Source organism: Bos grunniens, chromosome 13 (assembly GCF_055505025.1).
Source record: "Bos grunniens cultivar Pamir isolate PY7600 chromosome 13, Bosgru_T2T1.0, whole genome shotgun sequence".
Taxonomy (NCBI): domain Eukaryota; kingdom Metazoa; phylum Chordata; class Mammalia; order Artiodactyla; family Bovidae; genus Bos; species Bos grunniens.
In genome coordinates, this window is record NC_141177.1 from 66,144,213 (window position 1) to 66,167,214 (window position 23,002).

At 43.6% G+C, this 23,002-nt stretch overlaps 1 long non-coding RNA gene across 1 annotated transcript; it reads left to right on the plus strand.

Moving 5' to 3' along the window:
* The first annotated feature begins 140 nt into the window (after positions 1-140).
* Positions 141-19,778, plus strand: LOC147361149 (uncharacterized). The gene is made up of 3 exons (XR_015139826.1): positions 141-315; positions 4,600-4,672; positions 18,785-19,778. It is a non-coding gene; the product is annotated as an uncharacterized LOC147361149 (long non-coding RNA).
* Positions 19,779-23,002: the final 3,224 nt, after the last annotated feature.

Consider the following 23,002-nt stretch of genomic DNA (forward strand, 5'->3'; position numbering starts at 1 on the left):
GGGAGCTGCCCCGCGCGGCCGAGGGAAGGCTGCCTGAGGCGGGGCGCCGTGAGGGCGGGGGCGGGCGGGCGTCTCCCGCGGCCGCTGCTCTGGGGCTGCACAACCGCGTGCGAGATGGCGGGTGTGCCTGGGGTTCCACTCCGTGGCTGTGGGCAGGTCGGTTTCGGCGGCTTCCCGCGCGCCGGGGACGCCGCCACTTCCTCAGCGACCCCGGCCGCCCAGCGTCCTCGAAGCCTCTGTGCGCGCGGACTGCGCGGTGGGCCTCTCGCCCCGGTGGCGCGCGGAGAGACCGGGAGACGGGCTGCTGGAGCTCAGGTGCGAGTTACACCGGGGAGATGGGGACCGGGTAGCCCGGGCGTTAGAGCCGCGCCCTGAGGGCTGCGGTGAGTGTAGCCCCACCGGGGAGCCGGCCATGCAAACACCCTCCCCTCCCTGCCGGGGAAGGGCGGGCAGCAAGGGGGTTCTGGGGCGGGAGGCTCGCTCTTCACTCCCAAGGCATTTCAGAGGAGCGATGGGATTACTCTGTGTTTAGATAGCTGTTAGAGCGCTAGGCGCTCATCTGGTAAAGAATCTGCCTGCAGTGGGGGAGACCTCGGTTCAATCGCTGGGTTGGGAAGATCCCCTAGAGAAGGGAAAGGCTACCCACTCCCGTATTCTGGCATGGACTCTCGCAAAGAGTCAGACTTCGCAAAAAGTCAGACTGAGCGTCTTTAACTTCACTAATTAAGGGGCTTCCCCAGTAATTAAGGGGCTTCCCTCATAGCTCAGTCGGTAAAGAATCTGCCTGCAATGCAGGAGACCTTGGTTTGATTCTTGGATTGGGAAGATCCTCTGGAGAAGGAAATGGCAACCCACTCCAGTATTCCTGCCTGGAGAATCCCGTGGACAGAGGAGCCTGGCAGTCTACAGTCCATGGGATTGCAAGAGTCGGACACGATTTAGGGACTAAAGCACCACGCAGCACTTTGGGGAATGGATCGGATAGAAGAAAGACTGGTTCTGAGTGGGGTATAATAGACAGCAGGAGAGATGGATGTGGTCAACAGCCTGGTCGGGGGTCACTGAACACCGTGTCCTGAGACGACAGGACTTGTAGGTACAAGGACAGGGGTGGAGGTGAGAGGAGTAGCGGGGGAGGGGAGGGACCGCTTCTCTGGAGGCTTCTCTTCAGGCAGTAGAGTAAACATCTGGCGGTCAGCAGGAAGAGCCTTTGGGTAAGGTGAGTTTTGTTTTGAACATTCAAAAGCACTTAGTCTGACACTTGGGCCATTTAACAGATGGGGAAGCTGAGCCACTGGAATTAGGGATCAAGTTAAAGGACATGTCTGAACTTGTAGCTGTTGGAAGCGGAGCCACAACTTGAACAGTTTTCTTCAGTTCCAGTCTGTTATTCTTGCAACTTCAGGCAGTTACCTTATCTAAAAAGTTAGGAGACCACAGTGGGAGGTTCACTGGAGAAGTAGTACTCAGAGGGGCCTTTGTTGTTCAGTCCCTAAGTCATGCCCCAGTCTTTATGACCGCATGTACTGAGGCACGACGCCAGGCTTCCCTGTCCTTCCCTGTCTCCCTGAGTTTATTCAAATTCATGTGCATTGGGTCAGTGATGTCATCCAACCATCTCCCCCTGTGTAGCCCCCTTCTCCTTTGTCATATCCTCAATCTTTCCCAGCATCACGTTCTTTTCCAGTGAGTTAGGACTTTACATCAGGTGGCCAAAGTATTGGAGCTTCAGCTTCAACATCGGTCCTTCCAAGGAATATTCAGGGTTGATTTCCTTTAGGATTGACTGGATTGATTTCCTTGCTGTCCAAGGGACTCTCAAGAGTCTTCTCTAACACTACAGTTCAAAAGCATCAATTCTTTGGTGCCCAGCCTTCTTTATGGTCAAACTCTCATATCCGTACACGACTACTGGAAAAACCATAGCTTTGACTCTAGGGACTTTTGTCTGCAAAGTGGTATCTCTGCTTTTTAAAACGCTCTCTAGGCTTGTCATAGCTTTTCTTCCAAGGAGCCAGCGTCTTTAAACTTCATGGCTGTAGTCACCATCTGCAATGACTTAGGAGCCCAAGAAAATAAATTCTGCCACTGTTTTCATTTTTTCCCCATCTATTTGCCATGAAGCAATGGGACTGGATACCATGATCTTCGTTTTTGAATGCTGAGTTTTAAGCTGAGTTTGAGAGGGGTGGAGGCTTTCCAATAAGTTCCCACTAGGGTGGAAAGACTAGGCCACGTGGGAAGAAAGGAGCCCAAAGGCGCAGACAGTGCCCACAGGTGCTGGCTTTTCAGAGTGTGAGGCCAGCGGTCTATTTCGCTCAGACTTGAATGTTGGTTTCCCACTTTGGGAAGCGGGAGGGTGGAGGGGGGGAATCAGGGGTGAACTTAGAAGTGTAAAATCACTGGCTTTTCTAGGTCTTAGAGGGTGTTGGTGCACCTTTTCTTGCAGTCCTGGCTGCCTTTGGGGGCTGGCCACTGGGACAGCTGAGCTGGGTTAGACTAAGAATTGGTCTTAATCTGATTGACCCCTCACACCCTGGACGCACACATGCTTTCGAGAATCATTCCTCCCTGGCAGATGGTAGCTGGTTTAGGGCAGGGACTCTGCCTTTTTCATTCCAGAATCCCTCATGGTTAGGTGCTGTGTTTGGCCAATTGGAAGGATGCACTTTGTATCTGCAGAACTGATAATCATTTGAGTCTTTAGGAAAATTATCTTGAATTCCCAGGGGCTTACAGCTGGAGGTGGGAGCACAAAATGATGCAGTTCCCAGTGTAAATTTTAAAAATTTAAGTCTTAAAAAAATAAATAGAAATTTAAATCTGAAAACTCAGTTGTATCTTTACAAGTTTATTTCATACTTATCTTTTGTATACCTGCTGATCTCCTAATCGTGCAAGAGCTTCAGCTGTCCCTTAAAATAATATATGTGATAAAAGGAATATTTAGTGAATTCTAGTACATCAGACTTTTCCATGATATCTTTTTAACCAGTTGATGAAAGAGTAGGTAGAAGTCATTCTTTCATTTTTCATTAGAAATCATTTCTTACATCCAAGCAGCATTAAATAGTGTAAGTTTGTTGTTATACCCGTAGTGCTAAAGCATTTATTTTGGCTCTAACAGTAGATGGGTTGCTTCTTGTTGTTTTGAGATTTTTTTTTGTTTGTTTCATTGTTATAGCATTATTGGGGTTTCTTTGGTAAAAATTTTAATTGAAATATAGTTTACTTACAGTGTTTCAGGTGTAGGGGTTGCTTGTTGACAGACATAATGTAGCATTTATGAATTTTATAATTCTAATATTTTTATCCTTCCAAGGGAAATTTTTTTAGAAATTTGCCAAAGTAGGTAGCAGAAAAACTGCTTTGGCCTTTCTGTTTTCTATCCTAGCAGTGTGTAGGTTTTTGTTTTTTTTGTTTTTTTGTTTTTTTTTGGTAGTAACCTTTTAAGATCCTTTTCCAATAAATAATAAGTTATTTACATGGTTTTGTCATGTGTTATTACTTCTGTAGACTATTGGTTTTTTGTCATTAGCTTTATTGAGGTATAATTTATGTACAACACAATACACATTTTAATAGGGTTTTGACAAATGTATACAATCCTTGTAAGCAGCAACGCAACCAAGATTTCTGCTATCCCAAGGATTCCCTGTTCTCTTCTGTGGCACCTCCCATCTGCAGCCTTAGGCAGCCAAGGATTTTCTTTGCCCTACAGATTATATTTGTCTTTTTTATTGTATTTCTGCAGTCAGCATGCCAGCAATTGCAAACTTTTCTGTACAGGGCCAGTGAGAAGCATACAGTGTGTACTCCTTTCTGTCTGATTTCTCAGTACATTGTCTTTAAGAGTATCCCTCATGACTATGTTGATTGTGTATTTTGTTAGTAATTCATTCCTTTTTATTTTTTTTAATAGTGGTAAACAATACAAAACTTAAATGTTGCCATTTCTAACCATTCTTCTGTGTCCACTTCAGTGGCATTAATTATATTCCCATTGTTGTGCAACTGTCACCCCTGTTTCCAAAGCTTTTTCATACCCCCAGATACGCTCTATAGCTTCTAAGCAGTAACTACCCACTCATCTCCCCTGTCAGCCTGGTAGCCTCTAATCTACTTTGTTTCTGTGACTTTTCCTATTCTAGACATTTCAGATAAGTGGCATCATACAATATTTGTCCTTTTGTGTCTGGCTTATTTCACTAAGCAGTGTTTTCAAAGTTCGTGTTGTGTATGTATCAGCACTTTTTTTTTTGACTGGGTAATATTCCATTGAATAGACATACTTTGTATGAACATAGGTTTTCAGTTCTCTTGAGTGTATACCTAGAAGAGGAATTGCTGGATAATATGGGAATTCGAAATTTGACTTTTTGTGGACCCACAAGGCTGTTTTCTGTAGGGTTGTACCATTTGACATTCCTCCCTGCATTGGACAAGGGTTCCAGTTTCTCCCCATCCTCTCCAACACTTGTCATTATAGCCATCTTAGTAGGTGTGGAAGGACTAGTGGTTTTTCATAAGGTACATAAGCATAGAGTATTGCTACATACTTGGTGGGGGAATTAATGAGTGTAATTTTATATGTTCCAGGAGGATGGACTGAGGCAAGTTCTGGAGGAGATGAAAGCTTTATACGAGCAAAACCTACCTGATGTGTAAGTTGGTAAGTTGATCTTGTAAAACAGTTTAAGAAATATGATACTGATGTCAGATCATCTTAACATTAGTTTTTAGATATGGTTTTTTGTTTTTTTTTTAATTCTCTGTGAGCCTGATCATACCCTAGCTATACAGAAGCAGAAGGATTTGTGTTAATGGTTGTTATGTCTCTGGGGACCTAATAGTGCTGGCACATGGTAGCTGTTCGGTAATGCTTCTTGTCTGACTGGTGTGACTTGAAAGGAGTTAGGGTGGATGCAAAAGAGATGACCCAGGAGCAAGTAACAGACCTGATGAGTGAAGTGTGTTGCTTCCGCTACTTGTTTTCATCAGGTGAGGCCTTAGTGGGTTTAAAGGGAGAACAGGCAGTTTGCAAATTTAGCAGGAGTAGCAGTGACTTCCAAAAGCTCGAGTGAAGTTGGCTGGGAACTCGTGCTGTGGAACACTACAGCTTGGTAGGCTGGAGGGTTCTGGAGTTGCAGACCGTTTAGAGCCAAGCATGGTAGTTGGCACAGAGGAGAATTTGAGCTGAATGACAGACTTCAGAGGACCTGCGATTGGGTGAAGAAGACTACTGACTGCTGGAGGAAAATTGAGTTATTGAGAGCTCTCCTGCAGAGAAGTCTGTCTGCAACTTGAGATTTCGTCCCTGGCCTTGTTAGGTAGTGTTTTCATCAGTTAGTTGGGCATAGAAATCAGTAGTGTGTTGTTAGGGTGTGTGGAGTACACAGAACAGTAGGAACACTTTGCAGTGACTGTGTTTAAGGATAGATACTGGTGAACGAGAAACTTATCTGCAAGAGGTCTGCAGTAAATGTAAGGGAAATGGAAAGTCCTGCACTCGGGTTCCCAAGTCCTTCATTTGTTCATGCAACAGATATGCACTCAGCAGTTATGAGCTGATAAAGGGCTCTGGTGTTTCAGTTGTAAACAGCAGAATCAAGAGGTTTGCCCCCGTGGCCCTCAAAACAGTGTCATGCAGAAGGCAGAGGTTAAATGCAGGTAAAGCGGGTCCGAGTACCTGCCATGAAGGAAAATACCACACTGGGAGAGACAGTCATGCACTGAAAATATTGGTAGATAGAGAAATCCTGGAAATTCTCTCCGAGAAAGAGACTCTTCAGCTGGAGCTTGAAGAAGTGGGTTTTAGCGATGAAGTAACTGTGGGCAGAGAGCATTCTTTGGAGGGAACAGCATGTGCAAAGGCCTTGAGTCTTGAAAGAGGATGGGATGCCCAGGGACCTGGTCATTCCCAAAGGCCAGTGTGGCTGGAACTTAGTGAGCAGGCCGAGGGCAACACCAGGGGAGATTTCTGAGCATGTGGGGCTGGTGGTGGCATGTTTGTGTTCTGAGGACCCCCTGCCCCGTGTGGATAGTGGATGGTGGTACTGAGAGGAAGCATGGTGGTCATGGAGGTGACAGGAGGGGTGAGCCAGACTAGAGGAAAGGAGAGCAGGTTACACACCTGTTTAGGAGGTGACTGAATATGCTTTGGTCCAGTAAGGGACTGATTTTCCTGTATTCATACCGTAGGGAAATACAGGATCCAAATTCTATGCCCTACCCTCCTAGTTTGGTTCTGGGCAGGACAGTAACTATTACCAGTTTCTGGTTAAAATTCTTTGCCAGAAGAAATCTATTCTTATTTAATTGTTCATGTGGAAATGTGACTTTTTTTAAGGAAGTTCTTGTATTACTCATCAAGAACTTTGATGTTAAGTTGGGTGTATTTTATTTGTGCTATTTCATTATAATCAAGAACACATTGTAAGCAGCGTGGAGAATAAATCTAACGTTTGTAGAGTGGCAGAAGTATCTAGAACAGATTTAGAAGACATAGTACATCTATGTACATGGTCCATGTACATCTCTACATGGTACAGATCTAGAAGACACGGGACATACATCTTGCCTCTATTTTCAGGGCCTAGAGCAGGCACATACGTTTTGTATTTATCTCTTTCCTTTTAAAACTCCACAGTAGACAGTAATTCTGTACATCTGCTTTTGTTTTGTTTCCCCTTTTTTTTTCAATTGTGGTAAAGGTACACACCAGGTAGCTCAGTGGTAAGGAATCTGACTGCCAGTGCAGGAGGTGCATTCCCTGGGTCGGGAAGATCCCCTGGAGGAGAAACTGGCAAGCCACCCAAGTTCTCTTGCCTGGAAAATTCCACGGACAGAGGAGCCTGGCAGGCTACAGGCCATGGGGTCAGAAAGAGTTGGACACGACTTAGTGACAGAGCACACATACCACTGAGTGTATTCAAAACACTCATAGTGTCATACAGCTATCACCACCACCACCTTCTCCAGAACTCTTCATTGTACAAAACTGAAACACCACACCCAGGAAACAATTGTAGATGGGATTGGAAAGGGTGATGCTTGTCTGATATCTAAGGAGACATATATTTTATAGGGGAAAACCAAAATGTTCTCCCTCTCTGTGTCAAGGACCCTAAAGTACAAACATGCACATGGTTGAAGATCAAGAACCATTTCTTGGACGAGTGGAGGAGCATTTGACTTTAGAGTCCTTTGCTCCCTTTATGGGAATGAGGATTTGAAAGTATTGATACCATAGAAAGAGGACTCGTAGGATGAGAACATGATGTGAGGCCATAATCTTATGCACCGTGATATTTGATCTCTTATTCCAGCATGAAACAGGGATACTAAAAAGTGAGGCAAAAGTTTGTCTTTTGGAGACAATGGAAATTAATCAGTGTGGAAAATGCAATGTGCCACGTGGCTAAACAAAACAATGGAGTGTGATCCTAGGCAAATTAGTTAGGTAATAACAATCTACAGATCTCTAAATAGCATTATGGCTAAATAAAGCAATTCAAAAGCATAAGATAAATCTATACAGTCACATGGTATGATCCTTCGGTGTATTTGGTGAAAAATATAATCTGCATACAGAGATTTTTTTTCTTTTTTTTTCTTTTTCACTCAGTCCTGTCTGACTCTTTGCCATCCCATGGACTATACAGTCCAGGGAATTCTGCAGTCCAGAATACTGGACTCAGTTCAGTTCAGGTCAGTCAATCCAGAGGATTTTCCCAACCCAGGGCTGGAACCTGGGTTCGATACATACACAGATAGTGCAATAATATTTATGAAAAAGATACACTTGCATATATCTGGACCTGCTTGCAAATGCAAAGAAAACGGTTTGTAAAGATAAACTCCCACTTTTTAACAGTTCCATTAAGAAGAGGAATGTGATAGAAGGAAGTTTTAGGACTGCACTTTGGGTTCTTCTATTGCCACTTTTATTTTATGCATTTACTTCGAAATTTTTACAAGGAGAATGTTATGTCTGTAAAGAATAACTAAATGATATGTACCAGTTCACCAGACGCTTACCTGAGAACCATGCTTCTGGATGATCCCCTCAAAGGTAAAATCTGCCACTTAGAACACAGGGGAAATCTGTGCCTTTTGTTGAGTCACGTAAGCACTCATTTCATTCGCCTTTAAGAAGTGCTTCTTGTAGTAACTAAATCCTGAGAAGATGGGTGCCAGGGACAAATTTGGGGCTAGTGAAAGCATGGCATGTAGTCCCATCACTTTATGGCAAATATATGGGAAAACAATGGAAACAAGAGACTTTATTTTCTTGGGCTCCAAAATCACTGCAGATGGTGACTGCAGCCATGAAATTAAAAGATGCTTGCTCCTTGGAAGAAAATCTATGACCAACCTAGAGAGCATATTAAAAAGCAGAGACATTACTTTGCCGATAAAGGTTCTTCTAGTCAAAGCTATGGTTTTTCCAGTGGTCATGTATGGATGTGAAAGTTGGACTATAAAGAAAACGGAGAGCCAAGGAATTGATGCTTTTGAGCTGTGGTGTTGGAGAAGACTCTTAAGAGTCCCTTGGACTGCAAGGAGATCCAATCAGTCCATCCTAAAGGAAATCAGTCCTGAATATTCTTGGGAGGACTGATGCTGAAGTGGAAACTCCCAATACCTTGGCCACCTGGTGCGAAGAACTGACTCATTGGAAAAGACCCTGATGCTGGGAAAGATTGAAGGTGGGAGGAGAAGGGGACAACAGAGGATGAGATGGTTGGAAGGCATCACTGATTTGATGAACATGAGTTTGAGCAAACTTAGGGAGTTGGTGAAGGACAGGGAGGCCTGGCATGTTACAGTCCCTGGGGTCTCAAAGAGTCGGACGTGACTGAGTGACTGACCTGAACTGAACTGAGGCTACCACGTGATTGCCAAGGACGCTCTAGCATTCAGGTGTGAGCAGTCTAGGTTCAAACAGACTCGCTTGGAACTTCTCCAGGAAACCGTTGGGTGGGTGGAAAGGGGTGCTATGTCCAACAGCTCTTTTCTGATCCGTGCTGTTTGAGAATCTGGTCTTTATTCCTGGAAATGAGCCTTAATCCCTCAAGGCTGCACCAGAGGCAGAGCAGGAGACTGGGCAAGAGCCTGTGTCCAGTCCCAGGGGACCAGGTTGGAGTCGGGGCCTGACTTGGAGAGAGAGATCTCTCTCCCCGCAGGGCCTGGCCTAGATCTTGAGCCGCCCTCAGCTTCAGGTCAAGACCAGGAACCGAGCATGGCTGGGTGGCAGGGCAGAGCGCAGAGCCCCCTCCCGTGTTGCGGCCGAGGCTCCACTACCTCCACCGGTATCGTGGTCTGAGAGCCAACTGGCCCAGCGGCCCTGCTGCCACACCGACTGCCTGGAGCCACTGCTGTCTTGGGCCTTCAGCCAGTTGGTCTGGAAGGTGGGCTCACACTCCTGGATCTTCCTGCTGCTGTCCATGGTGTTAATGACTGTTCTCTGCACTGACCTAATTTACCGGCCCCAGGATGAAGAATTTTGGGCATTACTTTACTAGCGTGTGAGATGAGTGCAATTGTGCAGTATTTTGAGCATTCTTTGGCATTGCCTTTCTTTGGGATCGGAATGAAAACTGACCTTTTCCAGTCCTGTGGCCACTGCTGAGTTTTCCAAATTTGCTGGCATATTGAGTGCAGCACTTTCACAGCATCATCTTTGAGGATTTGAAAGAGCTCCACTGGAATTCCATCACCTCCACTAGCTTTGTTCGTAGTGATGCTTTCTAAGGCCCACTTGACTTCACATTCCAGGATGTCTGGCTCTAGGTCAGTGATCACACCATCGTGATTATCTTGGTCATGAACATCTTTTTTGTAGACTTCTTCTGTGTATTCTTGCCACCTCTTCTTAATATCTTCTGCTTCTGTTCAGTCCATACCATTTCTGTCCTTTATCGAGCCCATCTTTGCATGAAATGTTCCCTTGATATCTCTAATTTTCTTGAAGAGATCTCTACTCTTTCCCATTCTGTTGTTTTCCTCTATTTCTTTGCATTGATCGCTGAGGAAGGCTTTCTTATCTCTCCTTGCTATTCTTTGGAACTCTGCATTCAGATGCTTATATCTTTCCGTTTCTCCTTTGCTTTTTGCTTTTCTTCTTTGCACAGCTATTTGTAAGGCCTCCCCAGATGGCCATTTTGCTTTTTAGCATTTCTTTTCCATGGGGATGGTCTTGATCCCTGTCTCCTGTACAATGTCACGTACCTCCGTCCATAGTTCATCAGGCACTCTATCTATCAGATCTAGGCCCTTAAATCTATTTCTCACTTCCGCTGTATAATCATAAGGGATTTGATATAGGTCATACCTGAATGGTCTAGTGGTTTTCCCTGCTTTCTTCAATTTAAGTCTGAATTTGGCAATAAGGATTTCATGATCTGAGCCACTTTGGCCATCTCATGCAAAGAGTTGACTCATTGGAAAAGACTCTGATGCTGGAAGGGATTGGGGGCAGGAGGAGAAGGGGACAACAGAGGATGAGATGGCTGGATGGTATCACCGACTTGATGGATGTGAGTCTGAACTCTGGGAGTTGGTGATGGACAGGGAGGCCTGGCATGCTGTGATTCATGGGGTCGCAAAGAGTCGGACACGACTGAGCGACTGAACTGAACTGAACTGATGTTAATCCCAAGCTCCTAATTATCCCTCCCCAACCACATTTCCCCTTTGGTAACCCTGAATTTGTTTTTGAAATCTGTGGGTCTGTTTCTATTTTGTAGATAGGTTCATTTGTATCATTTTTTAGATGAGATTCTGTATATGGATGATATCAATAATGGTATTTGTCTTTCTCTGACTTAGTATGACAATCTCTAGGTCCATCATGTTGCTGCATATGGCATTATTTGCTCTTTATTGTGGCTGAGTATTGGAGAAGGAAATGGCAACCCACTCCAGTGTTCTTGCCTGGAGAATCCCAGGGACGGAGAGCCTGGTGTGCTGCCGTCTATGGGGTCGCACAGAGTTGGATACGACTGAAGCGACTTAGCAGCAGGAGCAGCAGTGGCTGAATAATATTCCATTGTATACATGTACTCATCTTTATTCATTCCTCTGTTGATAGACATTTAGGTTGTTTCCATGTCTTGGCTGTTGTAAATGGTGCTCCAGAGAATAGGTACAGGTATGCATGTGGCTGAGTCCCTTAGCTGTGCACCTGAAACTATCACAACATTGCTAATAGGCTATTCTACAATATAAAACAGGTTAAAAAACGAAAATCGATTACAAAGGGAAAAAAAAAAATAGGCTGCTTGCAGAGTAGATCTTCTTTCCCACGAAGTGTGGCATGATGCAGTAACACCCCTTCCCTACATGCTTAGTGAAAACTCCTGGGCAAAATCGGCCTAAATATTTTGTTTTCAATGCTGGGAAGAAGAGCTGAGTAAAGAAAACAATGTAACGAGATTTGAATTTTTTTTCATGTAATGAGATAGGTAAAATATAGCTAAAAATAATATGTCTAAGCTCTAGGTCAGTAATTACATCATTGTGATTATCTGGTTCCTGAAATATTTTTTGTACAGTTCTTCTGTGTATTCTTGCCACCTCTTCTTAATAGCTTCTGCTTCTGTTAGGTCCATACCATTTCTGTCCTTTATCGAGCCCATCTTTGCATGAAATGTTCCCTTGGTAACTCTAATTTTCTTGAAGCGATCTCTAGTCTTTCCCATTCTGTTGTTTGCCTCTATTTCTTTGCATTGATCGCTGAGGAAGGCTTTCTTATCTCTTCTTGCTATTCTTTGGAACTCTGCATTCAGATGCTTATATCTTTCCTTTTCTCCTTTGCTTTTCACTTCTCTTCTTTTCACAGCTATTTGTAAGGCCTCCCCAGACAGCCATTTTGCTTTTTTGCATTTCTTTTCCATGGGGATGGTCTTGATCCCTGTCTCCTGTACAGTGTCACGAACCTCATTCCATAGTTCATCAGGCACTCTATCTATCAGATCTAGGCCCTTAAATCTATTTCTCACTTCCACTGTATAATCATAAGGGATTTGATATAGGTCATACCTGAATGGTCTAGTGGTTTTCCCTACTTTATTCAATTTAAGTCTGAATTTGGTAATAAGGAGTTCATGATCTGAGCCACAGTCAGCTCCTGGTCTTGTTTTTGTTGACTATATGGAGCTTCTCCATCTTTGGCTGCAAAGAAATAATCAATCTGATTTCGGTGTTGACCATCTGGTGATGTCCATGTGTAGAGTCTTCTCTTGTGTTGTTCGAAGAGGGTGTTTGCTATGACCAGTGTATTTTCTTGGCAAAACTCTATTAGTCTTTGCCCTGCTTCATTCCGTATTCGAAGGCCAAATTTGCCTGTTACTCCAGGTGTTTCTTGACTTCCTACTTTTGCATTCCAGTCCCCTATAATGAAAAGGACATCTTTTTTGGGTGTTAGTTCTAAAAGGTCTTGTAGGTCTTCATAGAACCGTTCAGCTTCAGCTTCTTCAGCATTACTGGTTGGGGCATAGACTTGGATTACTGTGATATTGAATTATTTGCCTTGGAAATGAACAGAGATCATTCTGTCGTTTTTGAGATTGCATCCAAGTACTGCATTACGGACTCTTTTGTTGACCATGATGGCTACTCCATTTCTTCTGAGGGATTCCTGTCCGCAATAGTAGATATAATGGTCATCTGAGTTAAATTCACCCATTCCAGTCCATTTTAGTTTGCTGATTCCTAGAATGCAGCTGAATTCCTAGAATTCACGCTTGCCATCTCTTGTTTAACCACTTCCAATTTGCCTTGATTCATGGAACTGAATTGCATGGAACAGGTTCCTATGCAATATTGCTCTTTGTAGCATTGGACCTTGCTTCTATCACCAGTCACATCCACAGCTGGATATTTTTTTTGCTTTGGCTCCATCCCTTCATTCTTTATGGAGTTATTTCTCCACTGATCTCCAGTAGCATATTGGGCACCTACTGACCTGGGGAGTTCCTCTTTCAGTATCCTATCATTTTGCCTTTTCATACTGTTCATGGAGTTCTCAAGGCAAGAATACTGAAGTGGTTTGCCATTCCCTTCTCCAGTGGACCACATTCTGTCACATCTCTCCACCATGACCCGCCTGTCTTGGGTTGCCCCATGGGCATGGCTTAGTTTCATTGAATTAGACAAGGCTGTGGTCCTAGTGTGATTAGATTGACTAGTTTCCTGTGAGTATGGTTTCAGTGTGTCTGCCCTCTGATGCCCTTTTGCAACACCTACTGTCTTACTTGGGTTTCTCTTACCTTGGCATGGGGTATCTCTTCACAGCTGTTCCAGCAAAGTGCAGCCGCTGCTCCTTACCTTAGAGAGGGGTATCTCCTCACCGCTGCCCTTCCTGACCTTCAACGTGGGATAGCTCCTCTAGGCCCTCCTGCACATGCAGCCACCACTCCTTGGACGTGGGGTTGGTCCTCCTGGCCGCCACCCCTGGCCTCGGGCGTGGGGTTGCTTCTCCCGGCAGCTGCCCGTGGCCTCAGGTGTGGGGTAGCTCCTCCTGGCTGCCACCTCTGGCCTCGGGTGTGGGGCGTAGGGTAGCTCCTCTGGGCTGCTGCCCCTGACTCGGGCGTGGAGGCATGGGGTAGCTCCTCTCAGCCACCACCCCTGACCTCGGACGCGGGGTAGCTCCTCTTGGCTGCCACCCCTGACCTCGGATTTGGGTAGCTCTTCTCGGCGGTTCCTGCGCCGTCACAGCCTGGCACTCTTGGCCGCTGCCCCTGACCTCGGATGTGGGGTAACTCCTCTTGGCTGCCGCCCTTCGGGCATGGGGTCCTCCCAGCTTCTGTCCCTGACCTCGGATGTGGGGTAGCTCCTTCTCGGCCATGCTTAAGTGCGCCAGTTGCAGCCCTCCGCGCTTAAGTGCGCCGGTTGCAGCTGCCCACGACCCAGATAATCACGATGATGTGATCATTGACCTAGAGTCAGACATCCTGGAATATGAAGTCAAGTGGGCTTTAGAAAGCATCACTATGAACAAAGCTAGTGGAGGTGATAGAATTCCAGTTGAGCTCTTTCAGATCCTAAAAGATGATGCTGTGAAAGTGCTGCACTCAATATGCCAGCAAATTTGGAAAACTCAGCAGTGGCCACAGGACTGGAAAAGGTCCGTTTTCATTCCAATCCCAAAGAAAGGCAATGCCAAAAAATGCTCAAACTACCGCACAATTGCACTCATCTCACACGCTAGTAAAGTAATGCTCAAAATTCTCCAAGCCAGGCTTCAGCAATATGTGAACCGTGAACTTCCTGATGTTCAAGCTGGTTTTAGAAAAGGCAGAGGAACCAGAGATCAAATTGCCAACATCCGTTGGATCATGGAAAAAGCAAGAGAGTTCCAGAAAAACATCTATTTCTGCTTTATTGACTATGCCAAAGCCTTTAACTGTGTGGATCACAATCAACTGTGGAAAATTCTGAAAGAGATGGGAATACCAGACCATCTGACCTCTATCTTGAGAAATCTATATGCAGGTCAGGAAGCAACAGTTAGAACTGGACTTGGAACAACAGACTGGTTCCAAATAGGAAAAGGAGTATGTCAAGGCTGTATATTGTCACTCTGCTTATTTACCTCATGTGCAGAGTACATCATGAGAAACGCTGGGCTGGAAGAAGCACAAGCTAGAATCAAGATTGCTAGGAGAAATATCAATAACCTCAGATATGCAGATGACACCACCCTTATGGCAGAAAGCGAAGAGGAACTAAAAAGCTTCTTGATGAAAGTGAAAGAGGAGAGTGAAAAAGTTGGCTTAAAGTTCAACATTCAGAAAACGAAGATCATGGCATCTGGTCCCATCACTTCATGGGAAATAGATGCAGAAACAGTGGAAACAGTGTCAGACTTAATTTTTCTGAGCTCCAAAATCACTGCAGATGGTGACTGCAGCCATGAAATTAAAAGACGCTTTACTCCTTGGAAGGAAAGTTATGACCAACCTAGATAGCATATTCAAAAGCAGAGACATTACTTTGCCAACAAAGGTCCATATAGTCAAGGCTATGGTTTTTCCAGTGTTCATGTATGGATGTGACAGTTGGACTGTGAAGAAAGCTGAGTGCCAAAGAATTGATGCTTTTGAACTGTGGTGTTGGAGAAGACTCTTGAGAGTCCCTTGGACTGCAAGGAGATCCAACCAGTCCATTCTGAAGGAGATCAGCCCTGGGATTTCTTTGGAAGGAATGATGCTAAAGCTGAAACTCCAGTACTTTGGCCACCTCATGCGAAGAGTTGACTCATTGGAAAAATCTCTGATGCAGGGAGGGACTGGGGGCAAGAGGAGAAGGGGACGACAGAGGATGAGATGGCTGGATGGCATCACTGACTCGATGGATGTGAGTCTGAGTGAACTCCGGGAATTGGTGATGTACAGGGAGGCCTGGCGTGCTGGGATTCATGGGGTCGCAAAGAGTCGGACACGACTGAGTGACTGAACTGAACTGAAAGCATAAGACTTGAAGAATACAACTCTCTTTATTAATCTAACTTTTAATTAGACTAATCTTCCTCCTTTGGTTTCAAATTGTCCTGATCCTCTTCTGAAGATGTTAACTCTCTACGCCCTTCATGTGTAGACAATTTTAACTTTTAAAAGCAGCTGGACGAAATAAATACGGATCTGTCGAGGACAGGTTATATACATAATAAATATGTCATGTCAAGCTTCCCTACCATTTACCAACTTGTTAATTGTTCTTTTAAAAAAATGGCACAACTGGCACCAGAACACCGAAAAAACAAGGAGATGACATTGCTGAGTCTGGAACTTCAGGCTTCTCATCCTTTGTAACTCCTCTGAAGGTTATTAACAAGATTATTCTTTTAATCGCCGGCCATGCTTTGCCACTCTGCATCTTTACTGTAGGTTTATGGATGTTCATAATTTCCTTGCTTAACAACTATCATAGGAAGCAAATTCTGTTCACCTCAAATATCCTGTTCACTCCCCATCAGTCAGGGCCCAGGCCAGGTCCCAGCCCCTTCCAGACCTGTCCTTCTCTCCCGACCACTCTAGCTCACATTTATGCAACTTCTCCTGAATTCCTGCAACTCTCTCTTTGGTATCAGTGAAAATTCAAAAGTTAGCACTCGACATTGTCATTTATATATACATATTAAAAATAAACATATATAAAATACAGTAGGTAAGTGATATGTAAAATATATATAACGTAAATAGAGTCCCATGCAATAAAGAATTCCATTGAATTGATTCCAGATGACTTGGTGTATTTTTTCTTGTCCTTTACTTGTATGATATTTATCTGAAATTCAATTAGTATTATTAGAACTACAAGAAATAGACGAATAGGATCTTATCTCCTGGATTTCCCTGTCAGTACTTTAATCCATGTTCCCTGGTCTCTTGTTCCCTTGAGCTCTCCTTTCTCTTTTGTCTCCAAATTTTTATTCTTTTATAGGTTTGTCTACAATATTTTCACTTTAACTTTTTTTCTGAACTATGTTTCATTACTTCCATTCCTTACTTGTATAATGTTTCTCAGAAGCACAAGTACACACCCACAAGTGCCCACATCAGCTCTGTGTTTAGGTGCTGTTTGACTGGGCTGTCTCTGTATTTGACTCACATTTTCATATTCCACAATGTTACCCCATGCCAGGAGAGGCAACTATTTTCCTGTCTGCTTCTCATTTTGACCCACATCACACAAAAATGTAGCAAAAGGAAGGGTCGCAGGCAGACCATCTGAATGCTTTAAGATGCTGGCCTTTCCTAGAACCACCTAGAACCACTTTGAACAAATTTGCTGTCAAAATAACTATACTGCCCAAAGCAATCTGCAGATTGAATGCCTCACCTTTCCAATGATGTTTTTCACATAACTAGAACAAAAAATTTTACAGTGTGAATGGGAAAAAAAGACCCCAAATAGCCAAGCAATCTTGAGAAAGAAAAGCAAGAGCTGACAGAATCAGGTTCCCTGACTTCAGACTACCAGTCAGTTCAGTTCACTCAGTCATGTCCGACTCTTTGCAACCCCATGAATCACAGCACGCCAGGCCTCCCTGGCCATCACCAACTCCCAGAGTTTACCCAAACTCATGTCCATCGAGTCAGTGATGCCATACAGCCATCTCATCCTCTGTCGACCCCACACGGCATGGCTTAGTTTCATTGAGTTAGACAAGGCTGTGTTAGTTACAAGCTAAAGTAATCAAGACACTGGTTCTGGCACAGAAACAGAAATGTATTGAATAGAGCAATGGAACAAGATACAAAGTCCAGAGAGAAACCAATGCACCTACGGTCAAGTGATCTAGGACAAAGGAGGCAAGACTATACAATGGAGAAAAGACAGCCTCTTAAATAAGTAGTGCTGATAAAAATGGACAGCTACAAGCATAAGAATGAAATTACCATACTCCCTAACATACACAAAAATAATCTCAAAAGAAATTAAAGACCTTAGAAAAGGCGGAGGAACCAGAGATCAAATTGCCAACATCCACTGGATCATCGAAAAAGCAAGAGAGTTCCAGGAAAACATCTATTTCTGCTTTATTGACTATGCCAAAGCCTCTGACTGTGTGGATCACAATAAACTGTGGAAAATTCTGAAAGAGATGGGAATACCAGACCATCTGACCTGCCTCTTGAGAAACCTATATGCAGGTCAGGAAACAACAGTTAGAACTGGACATGGAACAACAGACTGGTTCCAAATAGGAAATGAGTACGTCAAGGCTGTATATTGTCACCCTGCTTATTTAACTTATATGCAGAGTACATCATGAGAAACGCTGGGCTGGAAGAAGCACAAGCTGGAATCAAGATTGCCAAGAGAAATATCAATAACTTCAATATGCAGATGATACCACCCTTATGGCAGAAAGTGAAGAAGAACTAAAAAGCCTCTTGATGAAAGTGAAAGAGGAGAGTAAGCTCAACATTCAGAAAACAAAGATCATGGCATCTGGTCCCATCACTTCATGGCAAATAGATGGGGAAGCAGTGCCAGACTTTATTTTTCTGAGCTCCAAAATCACTGCAGATGGTGACTGCAGCCATGGAATTAAAAGATGCTTACTTCCTGGAAGAAAAGTTATGACCAACCTAGATAGCATATTCAAAAGCAGAGACATTACTTTGCCAACAAAGGTCCATATAGTCAAGGCTATGGTTTTTCCAGTGGTCATGTATGGATGTGAGAATTGGACTGTGAAGAAAGCTGAGTGCCGAAGAATTGATGCTTTTGAACTGTGGTGTTGGAGAAGACTCTTGAGAGTCCCTTGGACTGCAAGGAGATCCAACCAGTCCATTCTGAAGGAGATCAGCCCTGGGATTTCTTTGGAAGGAATGATGCTAAAGCTGAAACTCCAGTACTTTGGCCACCTCATGCGAAGAGTTGACTCATTGGAAAAGACTCTGATGCTGAGATGGATTGGGGGCAGGAGGAGAAGGGGACGACTGAGGATGAGATGGCTGGATGGCATCATGGACTCGATGGACATGAGTTTGAGTGAACTCTGGGAGTTGGTGATGTACAGGGAGGCCTGGCGTGCTGGGATTCATGGGATCGCAAAGAGTCAGACACGACTGAGCGACTGAACAGAACTGAACTGAGCTGAAATATAAGAACAGACCCCACAAAACTCTTAGAGGAGAACATAGGCAGAGTACTCTCTGACATAAATCACAGCAGTATGTTTTTTCACTCACCTCTTAGAATAATGAAAATAAAAACAAAAATAAGCCAATGGGATCCAATTAAACTTTGCTTCTGCACATCACAGGTAATCATAAACAAGACAGAAGAAAACCCACAGAATGGGGGACAATATTCTGAAATGATGCAAATGACAAAGGATTAATCTCCAAAATATTCAAACAGCTCAAGGAGCTAAATATCAAAATACAAACAACCCAATCAATAAGTGAATGTAAGATCTAAGTGGACTTTTCTCTATAGAATACTGACAGATGATCAAAAAGCACATGAAAGGATGCTCATAAAGGATGCTCCACATCACTAATAATTAGAGAAATGCAGAAATACTATGATGAGGTATCATTTCACACCAATCAGAATAGCCACCATCAAAAAACCTACAAATAATAAATGCTGGAGAGAGTGTGGAGAAAAGGGAACCCTCCTACACAGCTTATGGAATGTAACTAGGGTACACCCACTGTGGAGAACTCTATGGAAATTTCTTTAAAAACTAAATATAGACTTGCCATCATATGATTCAGCAATCCCACTCCTGGGCATATATCCAGAGAAAACCAGACTTCAAAAAGATGCAAGCACCTCAATGTTCCAAATTGGGAAAGGAGTCCATCAAGGCTGTATATTGTCACCCTACTTATTGAACTTATATGCAGAGTACATCATGCAAAATGCCAGACTGGAGGAAGCACAAGTTGGAATCAGGATTGCAGTGAGAAAACCTCAGATACGCAGATGACACCACCCTTATGGCAGAAGTGAAGAACTAACGAGCCTCTTGATGAAAGTGAAAGAGGAGAGTGAAAAAGTTGACTTAAAGTTCAACATTCAAAAAACTAAGATCATGGCCCAGTGACAACCAGTAACAACCAACAAGAAAGGAGAAGCCACATTTTGTTTGTTTTTGCATCTCTAACATCCAGCACAGAGACTAGACTCTGAAATTGGTTGGTTTTGGTTGTGCGACTTTTGAAGGACATGATACGCATTGAATATCTGAGATGGGGGAATATGACACACAGATTATTTCAAGAAATAAATTTTTTTCAATATGTAAATTATGTTTTTTTTTAAATTTTAAAATTGAACTATAGTTGGTTTAAAATATTGTGTTAGTGTCAGTTCTCCAGCATAGTGATTCAGTATTTTTGCAGATTTTACTCCAATACAGTTTATTATAAGATATGGCTATAATTCCCTGTACTATACAGTATAGCCTCATTGCTTATCATTTTATACCTAGTAGTTTGAATCTGTTAATGCCGTACTCCTAATTTGTCCCTCCCCCTTTAGAAGAGAGATTTTTGTAGACTTCTCAGCCTAGGCGAGTTACGAAAGAAAAGCTCCTAACTAGGAATCTTCCCTCTGCCTCTTGAATCTATTAAAAATAAAGGGGGACACACTAAAAAGAAGAACTAATGAGAATGGAGGTGGACCCTTTGGGGACCTCCCCATATACCCTCCCACTAGTTTGTAGAAAAGCTTTAGCCTCCAAGGCTTTGCCAGAGTCCCAAGGAGCAAATGTAATTAGAGAAGTGAGAAGATGCTGAGACAAATGAAAACAGTTGAGCAAGACAAAATAACAATAGTTAAACCTTCAAACAAACTCAAGGACCTTTAACTCTTCCTCAAGAGCTGCAGAGAACTTTCGGAGCCATATCCATGAGTTCTTCTGCAGATACTGACACTGGCCCCAGGTGGAAGAAGTTAACTGCATGCTGTCTACACCTATGCTTACCCCAGACCAGTTGAAACTTGGTCATGGCTGATGATACTGATTCCTGAAACCACCCAGTTAGCTACCACCAACCAATCCAGAAAGAGGTACACCAGCCATCAGCACCTCACATCCAGACCCCAAACGTTGCATTTCAGAACCCTTCCCTGAATTTGGGGGAGAATAGATACATGTATATATATGGTGGAGTCACTGTCTGTGCCCCTGAAACTATCACCCTTTTCTTCATCGGCTCTGCTCCAATATAAAATAAGTTTTTTGAAAAAATGGGTTTTGTCCTTAGCAAACCTAAGTCACATATTTTTCTTCATTCTACTTTACCAAGAAGTGCATTTATTTTTTTGAAAATATTCTAACTATCGGGAAAGGTTTAAGATTTTGTTAATTCTCTCATAAACCAGCCTACCCTCCTTGGAAAGAAAACATTAACGGTTTAATATAAAACGTGGGGACATATATTTCTACACTGCTATCTGTATACCTACTCCTGTGTGTGAGTTTATGTGTGTCTATATCTAGCTATTTCTCCCTACCGGAAATACGCTGTGCAACATTTTGAAGCTTGCTTTGCTTTAACAATAAACTCCTGACGTTAAAAACAACATCAACAGCAACAATAAAACCCTTCCCTGGAAGCCATCAGAGAGTTTGTGTCTTTGGAGAAGGAGCCCTCTGTTCTTGCCTGGCCTCGCAATGGGCACCTTGGAATAAACACCACAATTTCCTTCATCACATCTGGTGTCAGCAGATTGGTCTGACTGTGCATTGGGCAAATGGACTCAGGTTTGGTTGGGTAACAAAATCTACCCAACTCCTGCAGGAGGACAGGAGGCAACGTATAGGTCGTGTTCTAGGTTCTCCATAAAACCTAGCCAGGAACTGGAGAAATACTAGGCGATTTCAATATTCTCCTTAAAACTGATAGTTAAAGCAACTGTCTAGTGTGAGGGTTCATTTATGTGTCGATTTGGTTCGCTTATGATCCCAGCTGTTTGGTCAAATATCAGTTTAGATGTTTTTGTGAAGATATATTTCAGATATGATTAGTATTTAAATCTGTAACTGAAAGGGAAAGAAGTACAATTCAAGAAAGAGTGATTCAGGTTAAACTGAAAGTCTTCTGAGAAAGAGAGGCGAGGGCTTATGAAGACAAAAAGCCACAGGTTGTCAAAAACTGCCTGATGAGAACTGTGACTGACCCTCATGCGAGTCAGGAAATATTTGGCCTCACAGAAGCACAAGGTATACAGGGCAGGCATGGTCCAAGAAGTAGCTTGAATTTCTGGCAGATATTCTGGAGGACTTCAAAATGGAAAAGAAATGATCTGAAGCTCAGGTTGCCTCTAGGCTGAAACGTGCATATGCCACACTCCTTAATGGCCTCCCAGCTCTGTTTCAGAGAGCTCTTTAGGGAGCATTGTTGTCATTCAGTCACTAAGTCATGTCCACCTCTTTGTAACCCCATGGACTGTAGCACACCAGGCTTTCCTGTCCATCACTATCTCATGGAATTTGCTCAAATTAGGGAGAATTACTGACTCCATGATTTTTATTCAACGAATGGCACTATGAAATCTGTCTCTGACTTCTGCTGAAGTGAACAACCATAATAGGGAAGAACCTTTTGTATTCTGTTACAAGTGCAGCACTAACAGGATGTTGTCCGTAAGCTTAAATTATACATAGTGGCTCAGCACTGGGAGCCCTGCTTCCCACATAATGAGCATTAAGATAAAATACCTGTATTTAGCTCCAAGGAAACATCCTGACCAAGCCCAGCTGTCAATGACTGCAGGAAGGGAATTAACACAACCCCTTCAGAGGCTGATGGGAACCAGGAAGGGTTTGGCTTTACTCTTTCTCCTTTTAGTGTAAAACAAGCCTGAATTCTAACTCAGCCAAGATGGATCTTGGGGACATGAGTCCGCCATTTTACCTTGATCTACCAGCTTTCCAAACAAAGTTGCTGTTGCTTGCCCCAACAACTCATCTCCTGATTTATCAGCCTATCCTGCAGGAAGCGATGGGGCTGGGTAACACAGTGACCCTACCTATGTCTAAGGCCTTCAGGTGAGCATCAGCTCACTGGCTGGTGCTGCTGTATGGATCACAGTTTGCCAGAGATCTCTTCCTTGCAGACGAGGCAAAGCCTATGCCAGTTGTAAATTAGCATAGCTCCCTGTACTCAGGTGTGTGCTGTTGAGGAGAGCAAAAACTTTACCCTTCTAGATTCATCTGGTGGATTGAGAATCAACATAACATGAGACAGATTAACAGGAAGAAAAGCAAACAAGAGGTTAACAACATGTATATTTCTGTACATATGGGTGAGAACCAGAAAACCTGAGTAACTCATCAGAATGGTTGAAACCCTCACCTTAAATGCCATCTTCAGCTAGAGACAAAGGAGGATGTTGTGGGTAGTGGTTTGGGAATACAAAGTGGAGGAAGGTGATTCACACGGAGATGGAAAAGCAAGTGTTTGGAACTCTCTGTAAATATTTGGAGTTCCCCTGACCACACCTGGCCCACATTTTTTTCTTG